This window comes from Gymnoscopelus microlampas (genome assembly GCF_963454915.1).
Source record: "Gymnoscopelus microlampas genome assembly, chromosome: 5".
NCBI classification, from domain to species: Eukaryota; Metazoa; Chordata; class Actinopteri; order Myctophiformes; family Myctophidae; genus Gymnoscopelus; species Gymnoscopelus microlampas.
In genome coordinates this window covers 41,430,250-41,450,249 of record NC_139942.1, presented here as the reverse complement: position 1 = coordinate 41,450,249, position 20,000 = coordinate 41,430,250, and the positions used below count along the sequence as shown (strand labels likewise).

The window sequence follows — 20,000 nt, the reverse complement described above, 5'->3', positions numbered from 1 at the left end:
GTCATTCTGATAAATGTCATTTGTGATTTAAACATTTCATTTGGCTTTGAAGCATTCCCCAAATAGCTATTCACCACTTCTAGCTGTGCCAATATTTACAATAAGCATATTTCACACAGAGATAAGGCACTATTTAATTTAGAACTGAGAGGGTATGAAGGCGAGATAAAAAAATAACTGAAAAGTGAAAGATAGAGAGCGTGTGAAACTGCAAGAAATCGTATTAAAAGTGCTTGTATAGAATATGTCGCAAAATAAAAAATAAATAAAATACATATATATAAATAAAAAGAAGCCAGGGTGAGGAAGAGAGTGGAAATGGAAAACAGACAAGATAAAGGAAAAGTAAAGATTACAGTTATCTTAAGGTGCTGTCTGCCTTCACGCTTTTGAAGTTGATGAAGCGATCGAACAGACATAAATGTCCACTTTATTTTCTCGTCTCTATAACTCTGTCGTTTTCTTCCTGCTAATGAGCTGATGATTACTAATCAAGATAACAGTCTCTCATGTGGTCTGCCGACATGTTTAAACATGCAGCATTTATTTTCCCTTTAAAGTGTGGCTGCCATTTAAGCAGCACATTACAAGCAATTTCGCAGTGCAATTTGTATAATGGGGGAGTGTGCATCTCTCCTGCAGCTCAAACTGTGTAGTTATCAGGCCTGCATTGCACAGCGGGTGGGGCTGCAAATATCGATTATCTTCTTAGCAATTCTATTAATGAGTTTTTTGATTAATCGAATAATCGAGAAGTGTGTGTTTCTGGATGATATTACTATGTATCAACAAATCAACATGAAAAATTTGCAATTTATGTTTAAAATCAACTAAATTGATTAGTCTGATTAACCATTAAGCTCTATTTTACACTTTAAAACAACGGTGGCGTACAAAACTGGTGAAAATAGCCGAACGACAAGATCAAAATGCATCACAAGCATCGGACTGCGATGCGTTGTGAGCTTGTAGATATGCTATTTTCGCTATATGAAAATTGATAATTCTACTTAACACATTGAGTGCCAAAAACGGTCCGGACCGCTTTTGAGAAGCTACTGTATGCGTTATGTGTCATAAACGGTCCGGACCGTTTTTGGCCCTTTTTGTTTATATAGATATTTTTCCCACGTGGGGCGCTCTAACAAAACTTTGCGATCATCCAAGGAGTCTCTAAGGAGAGGCCGGATGTGGATCCATGTCAAAAATGCTTCCAGTCGTCCGCTCCAATGTTAACTCCTTGACTAAAAGCTTAATATCTCCTATTTCTTTTTAACGTGGTGGAAAAGAGCCGTTTTCGATCGATGATCACTCTGCAATGGAGGATCGCGTTAGAAATATTATTGTTCCAGGCGTAAGTCGGGACCCTCCGCCGTCTCGCACGCAGGCTTTGTTTACATGCGCGTCCTCGTCGGGGCTTCTACAGCACGCAACATGTCAATGTAAGTGGATGGAAGATATGCTGGCACTACAGTAGATGTACCCTATTTTAATAAACCTCTGGCACACGATGTGTTAAACTGATAATTTTTTTAATAATCTATTAAATCGGTTACTTCGATTAACTGTTGCCCCATAATAGCAGGCACTATGCGTAGGCCCACGCACACACCCCCACATGGCTGTACTCGCACTCACGTAAACAAACTCAGCCCAGTCCAATTCTCTCACTTTTTTCAGCCCATGAGATTTAGCGCTCATGGACCACCAACTCCACTGACAAAAATCTGTCAGATGGGAGAGTCGGGGTGAACGTCTTGATAGCAACCGGGAACGAGAGAGATATCACTATTTGCTTTACAGAGACAAGACCATTGGACAGTAGCAGCAGCTATCTGCAACGCGCTATAGGACATCAGATAAAACAGTAAAGCAGGGAGAGAGAACACCATTACACAAACACAACAGTGGGGGCTGACAGAATAAAAGATAGCACTTCAGCAAGACAATATCTGGAGCAAATATGCAGTCAAATGAATTCTGTGCACTCTGACAATATCACACAAAAGACAAAATGTAAGATTTGAGTTATCTGTCACCTCGTACATCAGTCCGAGCATAGGATTATAGGTTCATTCATCAAAGCGGGAGGCTTAACATTTATGGTTCACTGAGCGTATTGTGTTGTGCTGTTGGTTCAGCCTGGCAGTGTTGAATCTGTGCCATATCTGTCCTTATTAAGAACATCATTTTTAATATCATGCATTGAAACCGAAGCAAAGCACTCCGATATTGTTCAGTCTGTTGTTAATTTCCATGACTTGTAACTACATTTTACATAATCCCTATGGGCGTTTCCACTAAGCTCTGTTTATCCTTAGTTTTTCAACTAAGGGAAGTGCCTTCACTTTGCATAGTTTAAGAAAAGTCTGTTCTCGCGGAGGCCCAAAATCATTTAGCGCTGACCTAGTTGAATGTGATTGAGCTGCTGCTACGGATATCAATGTGGGTGAAATTATTCTCGTTGCTTTTTCATTCCAAATGCTGCTTGTCTTGAAGGAGACACACTCTCAGTTATCAAAGTAACTGCCTGTGAAATAGCAAGTTATTTTCCTGCTGGAAAAGTGAACATCATTAAAAAAAATCTCAATGATGAATTATGGCCTCATCTTATTGACGAGCACGTCAGTGGGTGAGACTGTTCGATGCACCTTCAAACAGAATAACATGAGGTAAGAACTGTGGATTGCATAGCTAACAAAACTTAGTTGTCATAGTATTAGATAGATAGATATACATACAGACAGACAGACAGACAGACAGACAGACAGACAGACAGACAGACAGACAGACAGACAGACAGACAGACAGATAGATAGATAGATAGATAGATAGATAGATAGATAGACAGACAGACAGACAGACAGACAGACAGACAGACAGACAGACTCGCTTGTTCATTCGTTTGTTCTATTCTCAGTTTATAGTGCTTGATGTTTGTAATTCTTCACAATAATGCTTTGTGTCCTGAGACAGTTGTGCAAAATCACGCACAATGCAGCCGCCACAGTCACACCTTCTTGCCAAAGTATTTGCTAAGCGCTGCTCCCTGCAGAGCAGTGCGTGGTTACGCAGATGTCATACATTTCCCCCGATGACACTCAGTGGGACTCGCTTTTGACAGCAACACGTACCCGCTCTCAGGAAGGGTTCCTCGCTAAAAACACCCTCCAGCATCTCTCGCGTCCCTGCACAACATGCACAGTAAAATCACCAGTGTTCATTTATCCATTTGTAGACTCTGAGTTAAATGAACACTGAGGATTTTACTTTGTAACAAGTACAAGTTGTGTGACAGTAGCTTTCAGCTAGCCCTCGTGGTCCATTAAGGGCCGCTGCTTGGCTATACCGTATGGCTATACCGTATGGCTATACCTTGTGGCGTCTGCTGTTCTCAGGCAGCATTTATCCACTTTGTGCACCTGAGCACATTTACCTCCTGTTGAGCGACTGTCCGCCTCTCTCTGCCACCCACACCACTGCCTACACGTCTTCTGCTTCCGTTCTCTCACTCTTGCTTTAATTCACTGAGCGAACAGTGCTGGCTGCTCGTAAGAAGTCTCCCACAGTTTAAAAGCATCGTGGGCATATGGTGGTGTATAATGGCTGATCTACACTAAAAGCCTCACCCCCCCACCTATAGCTATTCACCTATTCTTAAAGCTGGCATGCCACCGCAGGCCTATAATGATCCTTGGGTATTACTGTTGTATATCCCGAACTTTGTGTCCCAAAAACTGTAGGCCTACAGTTAAGTGTTAAAGCTGTATTTCTGTGGACACATCCGACAGCTCATTAAAACACTGGCTTTGACTGTGTCACCGCCCACTTGCAGTGGGGTCACCAAAGTACTTCTCTCCCTATCTGTCTCGTTGCTCAAATGGAAATAGTGATCTTTATAAAAAAAACTTTACCTATTAGTAAAAACTGCTACACAACAATGCTAGTGTAAAAAAAAACATTAGCTGCAAAAATAACTTTTTAGATGTGTACAGTAAACAGATTATCAAGAAGTTCTACATTCTCTTGCCTTCACATTTCCTGATTGTTGAGGTGCATTAGCATCAGGACTGTGATTCAATATTAAGACAATGTGATGGGAAGCGCATAAGAGAAGTAATGTTGAGTTCTTAGAAGAATGAAAAACAAAGAAATAGCCAAAATCATGGCACTGCATCTTTAAAATAGCATAACTTGCTGAAAACTACCAGTTAGAAAATGGGTGTGGGAACAGATAATGTTTTATGTCTTATAGGCATTGGAGTCCATAAACCCCGGCTCTATCAAGGGGATTTCACTGTGAAAACTGTGCACCAGGTAGTGTATTAACGTGCATCCTGGCGGATTAAAATGTAATCAGATTTCAGCCCGACCGTTCACAGACAAACACACGGACGGGCACACACAAGGACACACACGAGCGAAAACAGTCTTCGGCTGTCCGTCCTTCGGCCTGGCGGAGACAATAAATGTAACCCAGCTAAAATTGCGGCCTAATCTGGATACCAGACGCCTGTTTATGCCACGCATAGATGTGAAACCTAAATGAGGTACACCAAAAAAATCTAACTAAACACATTCCATGTCAATTTGCCTTCTCACTGCTGCCCTATATAGGATTTCATTCTATGAAAACCTGCATCCCTGTCCGCGCTGTTCCACATAAAGTCATCGCAACCTGAGGACACTTGCCACCCACATAGACCCACGGGTCTCTTACTCACTGACTGCGGGGACGGCACACTTGTGCCAATGCCTCAATGCTAAATGCCACTGTTATGTGGCATGATTACCAGCATACCATCTGGGAGAGGCAACGGTACCAGAAGGCTGGGACTAAGGCAACTCGAACATAAACAGGCCTATCGCTAATGAGACAGCAAATTAGCCGAGTTATTTACAAGTGGGAGCAGACACTGGGAGACTTGCGCCGTCTATTGATCTGTGCAATTGTTCGCTGATCAGGGGGAGATAATGCGAAAACAATCCCCGACATGGGGGCACTCACGCGCGCACACCGACAGAATCAAGACCTCTTGTTATATGCTCTTGTAAAATACACACACACACATACTGTACAGAGAAAGACACAAGCACACTCTCAGAGAGTTGTCACACACCGCTGTGGGAGAGTGTTTGCTGGGAGAGTGGCGGGGTGCAGGCAAGGGAGGCTTAGTCATTATCAGCTTTCCGTTCACACGGGAGAGGAGCTGGAGACACGATTCGCACATCATATCCACCGGTGATGGGCTGAGAATGGAAAAAGTGTATGTGTGTGTGTGTGTGTGTGTGTGTGTGTGTGTGTGTGTGTGTGTGTGTGTGTGTGTGTGTGTGTGTGTGTGTGTGTGTGTGTGTGTGTGTGTGTGTGTGTGTGTGTGTGCGTGCATGTGTGTGTGGTTACAGTGAGAGTAACAAGGAACGTGACAGAGAGAACTCTCCCCTATGCATAAAGAGGCCCCACAAATAAAGTAAAGGAAGGAGGCCTTTCTGATGTAACAACGCTTCGTGTTGCACAGAATGGCACGCAACAGGTCCCAGCTAAGAACAGGGCCAAGGGAGTTTCTGACTGTGATGTGCCCTCTCTCTCACTCTCTCTCTCTCTCTCTCACTCACTCTTTCCCTCACTATCTCCACTGCCCAATGTTTTTTTCTGCTTTATCTTCTCTCTCTCTCTCTCTCTCTCTCTCTCTCTCTCTCTCTCTCTCTCTCTCTCTCTCTCTCTCTCTCTCTCTCTCTCTCTCTCTCTCTCTCTCTCTCTCTCTCTCTCTCTCTCTCTCTCTCTCTCTCTCTCTCTCTCTCTCTCTCTCTCTCTCTCTCTCTCGTCTTAGTTGTCACGTCTCGAGCCATTGAAGTGTGCCGTGATGAAACGGCAATGGATGCGGCGGGGCCGAATCCACGATCCGTGACTCACCGATACAAGAGAGCCCCCCAACCGCGCCTGCCTGTAATTGGTGGATCGGAGAAGCCACCCGCGCCATTCTCGTGCGCAACGCTTCAAAGCTCTCCCCTTCTCCCTCTCCATCTGTCTCTCCCACCCACTCTCTCCATCGCTCTCTAGCTATGCCCTCTCTCCTCTTCTCACCTTCACTGATAGCGGCCGTGCGCCTTTTCAACTGACACCCTGACTCCCTGTAATGCTGCTTTTCAATCTATTTTAACTTACACTGCACAGTATGTGACTATAAAGTAGGTGTGAAATTCAATGGGACAGTGTGTAAGTTGTTGGCAATCTGTGTATGTTATCTATTATTATGTACTGTACTGTACTACTGTAACAGAAGATACTGTTTGTGTCCCGTCCAAGACACATTTTCCTTGGAACAATACAGTCTGTCTTATCTTATCTTTATCTTATCCTGTCTTGGAACGCCAATCGAACCGTCATTCACACGGTCAGTCGTTCACACGGTCAGTGGTGATGATGGTGGGGGGTGCCGGCGCCGCCGTGTAGTGATTGGATGAAAGGGGTGGCAGGAGGATTTGTGGAGAAGGTGGTGGGTATTAGTCAACAGTGGTAGACAGAGGGGGCACGGTGGGCACAGTTGGCAGCGCTGTCGCCTCATAGCTAGAAGGTCCTGGGTTCGATTCCCACCGGGGACGCTGTGGGCACTGGGGGCGTGTCCTCTCCTCCGCGTCATCAGTGCCCATGGGGTTGGCGAAAGGGCCTTTCTGTGTGGAGTTTGCATGTTCTCCCCGTGTCCCCTAAGGTAGGTAGGTACCCTCACAAAAAACATGCAGTAATCCTGGTCTCTATACTGCCTCCCCCTGGTCAGCCGGGGCACCTGATGGAGGGGAAAGGAACTGGTTGGAATAACGTGTTCCTTCCACGCATTACGTCCAACCCGGGGAAACTCCCACCTGTCAGGTGATAAGAAGCGGCTTGCTACCTCCTCATGCATTTAAGGAGGCATGCGCTCAGTTCTGGGCTCTCCCTAGGCTGGCAGAGGGAGAGTAGCACCCAGGATTACATAGGCAATTGGCACTGGGTGAAAAAAATGTGTTACAAAATCGATATAAATAAAAATAAAAATATTGTATTTTTTGATATTTTTGACTTTCAGTTCACTACATTTCAAAGACAAGTTTCTAAAGGTTAGGTTAGTTTATTTCGATCCTTTTTAGATAGCATATACTTTTCAATACTTAAAATTAAAATACAAAAATGTTACTGTGCAACTTTCAATTGTAAGTTGAGTAATATTTGACCAGGAGTATCTATACTTTGACTCTTTGAAGTACTGGGGTTCAGTACTTTGTGTACCACTGTTAATCAAGTGTTGGGGTGGGGGGGGGCACATACTCTGGTTTAATTAAGGTGTAATTGCAATGGAAAGAGAAAATAACTTATGCCCACTGGGAGGCCCAGGAGAAGAGGAGAGGAAGGGTGAGAGTGATGGGTAGGGAGGGCGAACGTAAAACCTGACAAAATGAGAGAAAGGTAATACAGAATAAGGAAAGGGAGACAGCGAGCCAAGAAAGAGCAGAAAAAAATACAGGGAGAGAGAGAAAGATACAGAGATGCAGAGAGTGTAAAAACAGCAGGGCGCTGCTTTTCAAAGACTATAATATAAACCGCGTGTGTGTGTGCGACTGTGCGTGCGTGTGCGTGTGTGGGGGGGAGTAATACAGTAAAGGCATCTGGAGAAACACTGGGCAGTGATGGAGGGAATAGGAGTGAAAGAGGAGAAAAAGAGAAAGAAGAAGCAACGTCCTTATCTGTGGCCGGCGGAGGCGTGAGCCTCTGAGTTCCTCAGGAGTGGCGGAATGCGCCGAGTTAGAAGACGGGGCGAGTCATTAAAAAAGTGTCTAGCTGGCGAAAGGGGGGCGAGAGAGCGCAACAGCGTTTTCGAAAATAGCCTGAATATAATCTGCATTCGTTTACCGGGAGTCCATCACACACAAGCACTTAAAGCCAGCAGGGATGGAAGGAAACTGGGTGGGTGGGTGTGGGGGGGGGTAAGTAGGGAGAGACTTGGGCGTCGTGAGCATTAGTGCTGCTGGAGAGAGAGAGAGAGAGAGAGAGAGAGAGAGACAGAGTGAATGATAGATGAACAAAGGGGGTAAAGGAAGACCTGGTTTGCTGACTGGACGTCACATAATTCTCTCTGGTGGAGATGCAGCAGGCAGGGTTCGCTTAAGAGTGAGAGGGACGTTCCCTTCCTCCTCGCTGCCGTTTGCACGCAGGGTTAATAATGAGTCAGTGCGAGTTCTCTGCCCTAACAGCCTCCAGGGTAACGGGTTAATAAAACATTGTGTATTGCCACCTAATGCGCCCTGGTGCAGAGGTATAGGCCATTAGAGATTACGGTGCGCCACTCTAATGCTTTATTGAGTGCGAGGAAGAAAAGGGAAGGCGGCGTGTGTGTGTGGTCGTGTGTGTGCGTGTGCATCTGAACTGCCATTAGCATGCACATGCCCATTTGCTAGCATGCTAATAAGAATGTCCGTACGAGTACACGTGTGCTTACACCACAAACCATCACAGATGACCCCCCATAACCCCTCTATTCTGCATCCATCACTAACAATGCCTCCATTTCAGAATTGAGACCAAACAGGTATAATGGAATGGAAGTAATTTCCTTCTATAAATGCGCAAGATCCCTGTCGAACTGTATCACGCACAGCTCTCCATCTCTGTGTGTGTGTGTGTGTGTGTGTGTGTGTGTGTGTGTGTGTGTGTGTGTGTGTGTGTGTGTGTGTGTGTGTGTGTGTGTGTGTGTGTGTGTGTGTGTGTGTGTGTGTGTGTGTGCATGACACAGATGACAATGACTTCCCTTTGTTTCACTAACGTTATGTGGCCAGACTACTTCTTCTATATATACAATTTGAATCCTGCGCCATGTCGGTTGTCCGTATGCGACGCCAGTGTGACGGTGTGACGTAATCTGACATCACGATGACAACGCCAGTGTGACGTAATCTCATGACAGCATGACATCACATGACATCACATCCTACCTATAAATTCTAGGATGCCGTCAGATCGCACCAGTTCGACGGCTTCCATAGTGGGTTTTGGTCATTGGAGAGGTGATGCACGTCACCTCTTTCTGAAGTGGGTACTTTCAAAGCCTGCCGTGGATTTAGGAGAGCACAAAACTCTCTCTCACACTGTGAGGTGCCTGTAAGGTGGCACTGCAAAGTGAACGACGCGTCACGCTAGACGTTCGGGCCCGAACTTCTAGTATATTAACATTGGCTTAAGGGAGGACCGGCCGGCCAGCGGACCACGTCGTCACGCTCATGTCACTATGACACAGACATAACCACATAAGGAGTTCCCAAGCAGCTACGCCCAAATATGGAGTGTGTTGTCTAACCTCAATGTGTTGGCATCAGGCGCAAACAAATCAGCTCCATATATGGGCACAAAAGGGGGCATGTCCATATATGGGCATATACTGATGACATAAGCGATCTCCATATATGGGCATGAAAGGGAAAAGGACTGACACATACAGAGATCTCCATATATGGGCATATTGGTCAGATCGGAGGTGCAACGTAGGTGTGAGGGCCGTGTATACGTATAATAGTACTATTATATATAACATGATATAATATTATATTTGTAGATAAAAAAAATGTGGACAGTTACTGCCTTGGCCTACAGGCAGCGTGCACAAGAAATTTGGCAGAAAGACAGACAGACCCAATTCTAGACGGCTCACCTACAGAGCCACGGCGTAATAATTAATTAACGAAGCTGTCGAAAAGATTATTTTTTCTGCAAGGTGCCGTCATTATCCTGTCTGAGGGAGTCATCTTTATTCCGTTTGAATTAATTCCAAGCACAGGGCTGTGGAGTCATAGCGGGACCCGGCTCCAGTCTGATCTGATGAGAGTGGCTAAAAAGGTCCATTACCGATGGACCGGCTGATGAATCGACGAAGCTGACGGACTGACAAGCGGCTGTCTGCGTGGCTGCCTGGCTGACTGATGGGTGTCAAAGTAGGAAATAACAGCTTGTGACTGCCTCAAACCAGTTAAGACTCCAATAACATCAGTCTCCACCTGTGAGATGCTGTTAAGGGGGAGAGGCAGAGGCAGAGAGAGGGGGAGAGAGAAGGGGGGAGGAGGGTGTCGAGGGAAAAGTACGGCAGAGTGTGAGAAAACTTGGTCGAAATGTCACATTGAGGTTATGAGAGCAACAGCGGTGGTGAGCGAGAGAGAGAGAGAGAGATAGAGACAGAAGGAGGGAGGGAGAGAGACAAGGGGGGGGGTCAGAGTGTGTAGGGGGAGAGAGAGGGAGGGAGGGAGGGAGGAAGAGAGAGAGAGAGAGAAAGAGAGAGGGAGGGAAATATGACTCAGAGCGATGTTTCCAGCAGTGATTTTACTGTGTATTGAAGCAGAAAGCACTGAACTTTAGATTAAATATTTATAAAGAGCGATAGAATCGGAGACATAGAAAAAATAAAGGGGAAAAAGATGGCTGATATTAACCACCTTAATTTTAATTAGTTTCCTTTTCTTTTCTTTTCTCTACTGCTTCATTTGGTTTCTTCTGTTGTTCTGAAGACATGGAACCTAATTAGGGAACAACAATTATTCGAAATGATTGCCTATTACCTAATTGTTAAGTTGTCACCCTCGTCGTCATTATTACGGTTCTACGCAAAAGTGCGGCAGAGACGCAAATTGGCCAAGCCCACTGGGGAATCACTCGCCCAGTTCTGTTCCCAGAATGCCGAGTGCCAAGCAAACCGCTGCGCAGGACCGTATTAATTAGCACGCAGTTGCTTGTCCTAGCCTAAAGGGAGGCTGCAGGCGAGAGACTCGCAGAATCGAGAAAAAAACTCTTTCGCAAGTTGCAACACACATGGAGAGCTCTGGATCGTAACAGTACTTGTACGTTCTGTTGCTATGGAGAAAGAGGTTGAGAAGGTTCAAACAGAGAGAAAGAGAACGATTTATCGAGATGCATGGTGATTTCTGGTCTTTCAGAAGGCCTGTTCATGCAAAAAATAATTTGCACTGATTGTAGCCATTGTCGTGTAATGACAATGGGCCTGTGGGGAACGGAGTGCACAGCCATACAGTATGTGTCATGCACAGGACAGGTTTGGTGAAGGTGGCATATGGTGTATAGCATAACCCTAGCATTAACAGGGGTCTGCACAATATGATTACATGACTGGAATTCCAATTGTCAGAATACAAAAAGTGTGACAATGCGGTAATTAGCTTTCAAATAGGAAAAACTACCCCATTACTTACTGGATTACTCTGGTGCATTCAGGGGGAGAAATGTGCATTTTGTTCAAGAGATCATAGAATATTAATACAGAACTTGATACAGGTAACTGAATTTTACATTATCATTAGGGGTATACACTAATCCCCTCTCTGTACTGCCGTGAAACTGTTGTATGCAAAGTAACGTACACCAATTTCATGCATTGTAAGAAATTCAGTCCGGTGAGGATTGAAGTCCGTAATTGCAAGTGCTGCAGTTTTAACCCACTAAACTGCACAGGAGAGCAGGCTACACTCCAGTGGTGCTGTAGGTGTGAGGAGTCACACAGAGCCCAGAGACAGAGAGTCTCTCTGCTAGAAAGACACGGTAAGCGAGGGAGGGGTGCCTGGTGACTCAGTTGGTGCACTGACCATGTGCTCCTCGTGAGTATTGTGAGGACACAAGTTTGAATCCAACTCTCGTCATGTCTGGCATGCCTCTCCTCTCACTGCCATAGGTTTCGTGCCTATCTACATGCTCCTATCTAAAAAAATCACACCCTGTGTGAAGGTAGCGGCGCCTTTGATACATTTTGTCATCGATATGTGTTTATAATGTGTTTATAGCCACGTGTCACGTGAAGCTTGACCAATCACTTTGTTGACGTACGCACCTGACCAATCAGAACGTTGACGCACACGGACAAAGTCAGGTATAGAGCAGGATCCGCTCTATACCTAAAGGTATAGAGCGGCTAGCGCCGCTAAAAATATAATAATCCAAAGAACAAATCATTAAAAAAAAATCACACCCTGTGTGAAGGTAGCGGCGCCTTTGATACATTTTGTCATCGATATGTGTTTATAATGTGTTTATAGCCACGTGTCATGTGAAGCTTGACCAATCACTTTGCAGGAGGAGCGAGATCCGATACCGACCTCGACGTTGCCATGCCATCGTCGAAACGCTACTGACGGCGTCGGTAACGTCGGTTGCGTCGCGTCATCGTCAGTAGCGTCGCGACGCAACCGACCGAACAACCGACGGACCGACCGAACAACCGACGGACCGACCGAACAACCGACCGACCGACCGACCGACCGACCCGCGGAGTCCTTCACGCACCAGGCAACGTCAATTCCGATCCATCGACCTTATCTGCGCTCTTCTGGCGCAGCCCCCCCCCCCCCCCCACCTGTCCCCCCCACCTGCGTGACCCCCCCCCCCCCCGGGACCCCCCCCCCCCCGGGACGCCCCCCCGCCCAAGGGGTGGATAGTAATATTTGTATATTTTGCGCATTTGATCCAGAGTAGTTGAGATTTGATTCGGCCATATCTTTCTGAATGTAACTTGTATTTTTATAATTGTATTTTTTATATGATCTGTAAAGTTTATATTTTCATTTGCTACCAGGCATGAATTCATTATAATTTATTATATATATTTTTCCTTATTTTCTTTCTTTATTTACACGTGCGTAATAAACGAAGCATTTTGAGATTTCATCCGCCCAGATCTTTATGAATTTTACTTGAATTATTATAATTTTAATGTTTATATGATCCGTACATTTTATATTTTCATGTGGTATCAGGCATGAATTTATTTTATTATTTTATTTCATGTATTTACATGCGCGCAATTACACGCATCTAACTATTGGACTCAGCTCTGGGGACACGGTGCGGCTGCAGAGTTTACCTTGCAACATAGAGCAACTTAAGTGCCTGCAGAACTTAATAATATAAGCACACTTATTCTCCAGGCAGACAGACAGAAACAGTCTGTCTGTCTGTCTGTCTGTCTGTCTGTCTGTCTGTCTGTCTGTCTGTCGGTATATTATGTTACGAGCGACCGGAGTCGCTGTCCTAGCGGAGACCGCGGAGTCCTTCATGCCACCAGCCAACGTCAATTCCCATCCGGGGGGGGGGGGGGGGGGGGTCCCTGAGTCGAATCGACAGCAGCTATATTTATTTTATTTTAATGTCAATAAAATGTATTCTCTAAATATTATAGGCTACTAATATTTCCTGAATGAATTAACTTGGTAAATAGGGTCGGGATGACATGTTGCTATAGTCATTAATTACCCCAACCAACATCAAAGTTACCGTGCATTATCATTAAATCAAATAAAAGTTTATTATTACATCTGTCTTGCCTGTATGTCCTTTCACGAAAGCAATTGGCACTACTTTATTTAGTGTCCAAGCATTTGGAGAGATTCAGTTTTAACCTATAACTCATCTCTGAAGTGTCTATGTTACTTCTGTGTATTAATTATGAGTTGATTAATACTCAATAAAATGATACATGTTGAAATGTGACTTTCGGATCAGCGCGCATCATGCGCTGTAATTTCTCCTTCACTTTGCTGCCCAAAAATAGCTGATCTACAAGCTCACAACGCATCAGCGGGACGTTTTGAGGAAATCCGATATTTTTGGAGAAGCTCTTCTGTCTATTTAAATGTTCTGTATGAGTCATAATAGTAGCCTGGTTATTGACAATCACCATTAACGCCGTTGATGAAATGACTGAGCGCGTGTCTGAGCGCATGTCAGGGTGTGTGTGTGTGTGTGTGTGTGTGTGTGTGTGTGTGTGTGTGTGTGTGTGTGTGTGTGTGTGTGTGTGTGTGTGTGTGTGTGTGTGTGTGTGTGTCTATCTCCAGCAATGTACCGCTTGCCTACAGCTGCCCCGCCCCTAAACCCACAAAAATATACGATATAGAGGGGGTCCCTGCTTAATCTTTCTCTCAGCTAGGGGGTCCTTGGGCTGAAATCCCTTGTGACAGATGATAGCCGCTTGAAAATCGCGCAAGAATTAACAGCTAAACTGTTGATAAATAGATAGACAGACGAACAGACAGACAGACAGACAGACAGACAGACAGACAGACAGACAGACAGACCCAGGCCGTGGGAGGCACTCAATCACACTAACCGATGCGCTTTCTTAATTATAATATATAAGAATAATAATTATAATAATCCTACACTTCGCATATATAAATTATTATATTATGACCATACACTAACCACTTCCGACCTATGTTATACGCTATTTGAAAATAGCAGATCTACAAGCTCACAATAACGAAGCTTGTAGATCTGCTATTTGTTGAACAATCACCGCGTTGGGACCGCGTTGGGGGGGTGGCAGCTGTACCGCTGGAGATAGATAGTTAGATAGTTAGATAGATAGATAGATAGATAGTTAGATAGATAGATAGATAGATAGATAGATAGATAGATAGATAGATAGATAGATAGATAGATATTTAGATAGATTTAAAGACAGACAGACACACAGACACGCCTTTTTTTAGGGTAAGTTTATTTCATTTTTCATTTCTGAAACAGCTCCATTGGCAGCGCAAAGGTGGAGCTTGGGGGTCCCTAATAAAACCACCAAAAAGGTTAGACTACAATGGGCTATATATATGTAAAGTCGACGTTGTGTATTATTATGTTACGTGCGTAATTACGCGCGTCGCAAAAATCTGATTGATATCGTTAGATAAAGTTCATAATTAAATATAATATATTCATGACTGATACCAAATGAAAATATAAACTTGAAAGATCATAGAAACATTAAAATTATAAGAATTCAAGTACAATTGGCAGAGATATGGCCTAATCAAATCTCAACCGCTCTCTGTCTCCTGCACAAATTATGCTGACTCTCGACGGCGTCGGTTAAGTTGGTTGTGCGTCGCAACGGTACCGACGCCGTCAGTAGCGGTGCGACGCTACTGACGGCGTCGGTCAGTAGCGACGCCGTCAGTAGCGGCGCGACGCTACTGACGGCGTCGGTCAGTAGCGACGCCGTCAGTGGCGTTAATGACGGCGTCGGTAGCGTTGCGACGCACAACCAACGCAACCGACGCCGTCGAGAGCCAACCGACGAAACCGACGCCGTTGGTTGACTCCGTCGGTGGCCACCCATGGAGTCGATCCTTCATGGCACCGCAACGTCAATTTATCGACCATATCTGCGCTCTTCTGGCGCAGCCCCCCCCTAAAAAAAGGCGTGTCTGTGTGTCTGTCTGTCTATCTTTAAATCTATCTATCTATCTATCTATCTATCTATCTATCTAACTATCTATCTATCTATCTATCTATCTAACTATCTATCTCCAGCGGTACAGCTGCCACCCCCCCAACGCAGTCCCAACGCGGTGATTGTTCAACAAATAGCAGATCTACAAGCTTCGTTATTGTGAGCTTGTAGATCTGCTATTTTCAAATAGCGTATAACATAGGTCGGAAGTGGTTAGTGTATGGTCATAATATAATAATTAGGGCCGGGACTTTATCGCGTTAATTTCGATCAATTAATTACAGAAAAATTATTGCGTTAAAAAAATTAACGCATTTTAATCGCACTTATTTTTGCCCCGTGGAACGTTTCTCATGGGACGAGTTTCAGACGGACCGTTTGTCCCGGTGCACCAAGCAACATGCATGGGTCTCGTCTGGTCTCAGACAACAACAAACCGCAGGCAACGCAGTGCATGAAAGCATGAATGAAGACGGCGCACCCGATAGCCTGCTTGATAATGTTGGCTGGGCTGCCCCCCCGAACCCCCGCCCCGCGGGAGAGGGGGGGGGGGGGGGGGGGGGGGGGGGGGGGCGATGCGGTGCGGGTCACATGCGTGCGGATTATTTTTATTAATTAATTAATTAAACGACGATAAAACAACAGTGACAACACACTCTACCTGCAATGTAGAAATACTATGTTACAATTAAAAGTCCGGAATTCAAAATGTACTTGAGTAAAAGTATAAAAGTATCAAAATGTATTTAAAGTACCAACAGTTAAAGTACTCAAATCTTTTGAAAATAGCAGATCTACAAGCTCACAATGCATGTAGATGGCTATTTTCTAATGGCCGATATAGGGCTGAAGTGGTTACTGTATGTTTTGTAATAATAATAATCAAAATCTACAAAGTAACTAGTAACTAAAGTTATCAAATAATTTTAGCGGAGTATAAGTGTAATATTTTACTCTGAGATGTAGTGGAGTAGAAGTAAAAGTATTAGAAATTGGAAATACTTGAGTAAAGTAAAAAATACCTCAAAATTGTACTTAAGTGCAGTACTTGAGAACATGTACTTAAAGACGTTTACCAAAATCCATTTGAAAACAAATTTTCTCACTGTTCTCAGGTCAAATATTGATGTGCGATTAAAATGCGATTAATTTAGATTAATTAATTACAAAGCCTCTAATTAATTAGATTAATTTTTTTAATCGAGTCCCAGCCCTAATAATAATTTATATATGCGAAGTGTAGGATTATTATAATTATTATTCTTATATATTATAATTAAGAAAGCGCATCGGTTAGTGTGATTGAGTGCCTCCCACGGCCTGGGTCTGTCTGTCTGTCTGTCTGTCTGTCTGTCTGTCTGTCTGTCTGTCTGTCTGTCTGTCTGTTCGTCTGTCTATCTATCTATTTATCAACAGTTTAGCTGTTAATTCTTGCGCGATTTTCAAACGGCTATCATCTGTCACAAGGGTTTTCAGCCCAAGGACCCCCTAGCTGAGAGAAAGATTAAGCAGGGACCTCCTCTATATTGTATATTTTTGTGGGTTTAGGGGCGGGGCAGCTGTAGACAAGCGGTACATTGCTGGAGATACACACACACACACACACACACACACACACACACACACACACACACACACACACACACACACACACACACACACACACACACACACACACACACACACACACACACACACACACACACACACACACACACACACACACACCCTGACATGCGCTCAGACACGCGCTCAGTCATTTCATCAACGGCGTTAATGGTGATTGTAGATTAATAACCAGGCTACTATTATGACTCACACAGAACATTTAAATAGACAGAAGAGCTTCTCCAAAAATATCGGATTTCCTCAAAACGTCCCGCTGATGCGTTGTGAGCTTGTAGATCAGCTATTTTTGGGCAGCAAAGTGAAGGAGAAATTACAGCGCATGATGCGCGCTGATCCGAAAGTTACATTTCAACATGTATCATTTTATTGAGTATTAATCAACTCATAATTAATACACAGAAGTAACATAGACACTTCAGAGATGAGTTATAGGTTAAAACTGAATCTCTCCAAATGCTTGGACACTAAATAAAGTAGTGCCAATTGCTTTCGTGAAAGGACATACAGGCAAGACAGATGTAATAATAAACTTTTATTTGATTTAATGATAATGCACGGTAACTTTGATGTTGGTTGGGGTAATTAATGACTATAGCAACATGTCATTCCGACCCTATTTACCAAGTTAATTCATTCAGGAAATATTAGTAGCCTATAATATTTAGAGAATACATTTTATTGACATTAAAATAAAATAAATATAGCTGCTGTCGATTCGACTCAGGGACCCCAGATATGGTCGATGGATCGGATGGAAATTGACGTTGGCTGGTGGCATGAAGGACTCCGCGGTCTCCGCCAGGACAGCGACTCTGGTCGCTCGTAACATAATATACCGACAGACAGACAGACAGACAGACAGACTGTTTCTGTCTGTCTGCCTGGAGAATAAGTGTGCTTATATTATTAAGTTCTGCAGGCACTTAAGTTGCTCTATCATATATGTTGCAATGTAAACTCTGCAGCCGCACCGTGTCCCCAGAGCTGAGTCCAATAGTTAGATGCGTGTAATTGCGCGCATGTAAATACATGAAATAAAATAATAAAATAAATTCATGCCTGATACCACATGAAAATATAAAATGTACGGATCATATAAACATTAAAATTATAATAATTCAAGTAAAATTCATAAAGATCTGGGCGGATAAAATCTCAAAATGCTTCGTTTATTACGCACGTGTAAATAAAGAAAGAAAATAAGGAAAAATATATATAATAAATTATAATGAATTCATGCCTGGTAGCAAATGAAAATATTAACTTTACAGATCATATAAAACATACAATTATAAAAATACAAGTTACATTCAGAAAGATATGGTCGAATCAAATCTCAACTACTCTGGATCAAATGCGCAAAATATACAATTATTACTATCCACCCCTTGGGCGGGGGGGCGTCCCGGGGGGGGGTCCCGGGGGGGGGGGGGGGGGGGGGTCACGCAGGTGGGGGGGACAGGTGGGGGGGGGGGGGGCTGCGCCAGAAGAGCGCAGATAAGGTCGATGGATCGGATGGAAATTGACGTTGGCTGGTGGCATGAAGGACTCCGCGGTCTCCGCCAGGACAGCGACTCTGGTCGCTCGTAACATAATATACCGACAGACAGACAGACAGACAGACAGACAGACAGACAGACAGACAGACTGTTTCTGTCTGTCTGCCTGGAGAATAAGTGTGCTTATATTATTAAGTTCTGCAGGCACTTAAGTTGCTCTATGTTGCAAGGTAAACTCTGCAGCCGCACCGTGTCCCCAGAGCTGAGTCCAATAGTTAGATGCGTGTAATTGCGCGCATCTAAATACATGAAATAAAATAATAAAATAAATTCATGCCTGATACCACATGAAAATATAAAATGTACGGATCATATAAACATTAAAATTATAATAATTCAAGTAAAATTCATAAAGATCTGGGCGGATGAAATCTCAAAATGCTTCGTTTATTACGCACGTGTAAATAAAGAAAGAAAATAAGGAAAAATATATATAATAAATTATAATGAATTCATGCCTGGTAGCAAATGAAAATATAAACTTTACAGATCATATAAAAAATACAATTATAAAAATACAAGTTACATTCAGAAAGATATGGCCGAATCAAATCTCAACTACTCTGGATCAAATGCGCAAAATATACAATTATTACTATCCACCCCTTGGGCGGGGGGGCGTCCCGGGGGGGGGTCCGGGGGGGGGGGGGGGGGGTCACGCAGGTGGGGGGGACAGGTGGGGGGGGGGGGGGGGCTGCGCCTGAAGAGCGCAGATAAGGTCGATGGATCGGATGGAAATTGACGTTGCCTGGTGCGTGAAGGACTCCGCGGGTCGGTCGGTCGGTCGGTCGGTCGGTTGTTCGGTCGGTCCGTCGGTTGTTCGGTCGGTTGCGTCGCGACGCTACTGACGGCGACGCGACGCAACCGACGTTACCGACGCCGTCAGTAGCGTTTCGACGATGGCATGGCAACGTCGAGGTCGGTATCGGATCTCGCTGTCTCTCTCACTTTGTTGACGCACCTGACCAATCAGAACTTTCCATCATAAAAGGGACCCATGTTTTTCTCCCACCCTTCTATTTATTCAGCAACAAATCCTCACCTCTGGTCGCCTATGATCTAAACGTCACAGCTGCTCAACTACATATTTCTCTCTCTCAGTCTCTCTCTCTCTCTCTCTCTTTCCCTCTTCCTCTCTCGCTAGCCACTCTCCCCTACAAATCCTACCCATTTAAACGTCCCGTGCCACCTGCGCATGTGGGCCTGAACATTTGTTTAGACAATATGTAGAGGCGCATTCATGATTCATAAGACCACCGTAATGTTAAACCTTGGGGCGGCAGCCGTCTGCCAGGCCTCCAATCCTTCATGCATAAGGGATGTGTGCGTGCAGGGGTCTGAGCAGATTCGTTTTGCACCTCCACACACACAGCAGTGGGGAGGGGGGCGTCCCTGTCTCTGACAGCGGCCTCATACAGCAGTGAGAGTGATGGAGCTGCTTAGCATAACATCTCGGAAGGGGGTGGATGATGACACGCTGGCACACTTCCAGTGGTGTTTTTCGAGGACCCCAGAGGGAGACGAGCGAAGCGTGCATGTGTGTGTGTGTGTGTGTGTGTGTGTGTGT

The 20,000-nt window shown here is 44.5% G+C and overlaps 1 protein-coding gene across 1 annotated transcript in view; it reads right to left on the bottom strand.

Moving 5' to 3' along the window:
* cdh24b (cadherin 24, type 2b) overlaps positions 1 to 20,000 on the bottom strand; it is a gene marked incomplete at both ends in the record, with an annotated part of 102,408 nt that overhangs the window by 45,114 nt on the left and 37,294 nt on the right. The window lies entirely within an intron of this gene.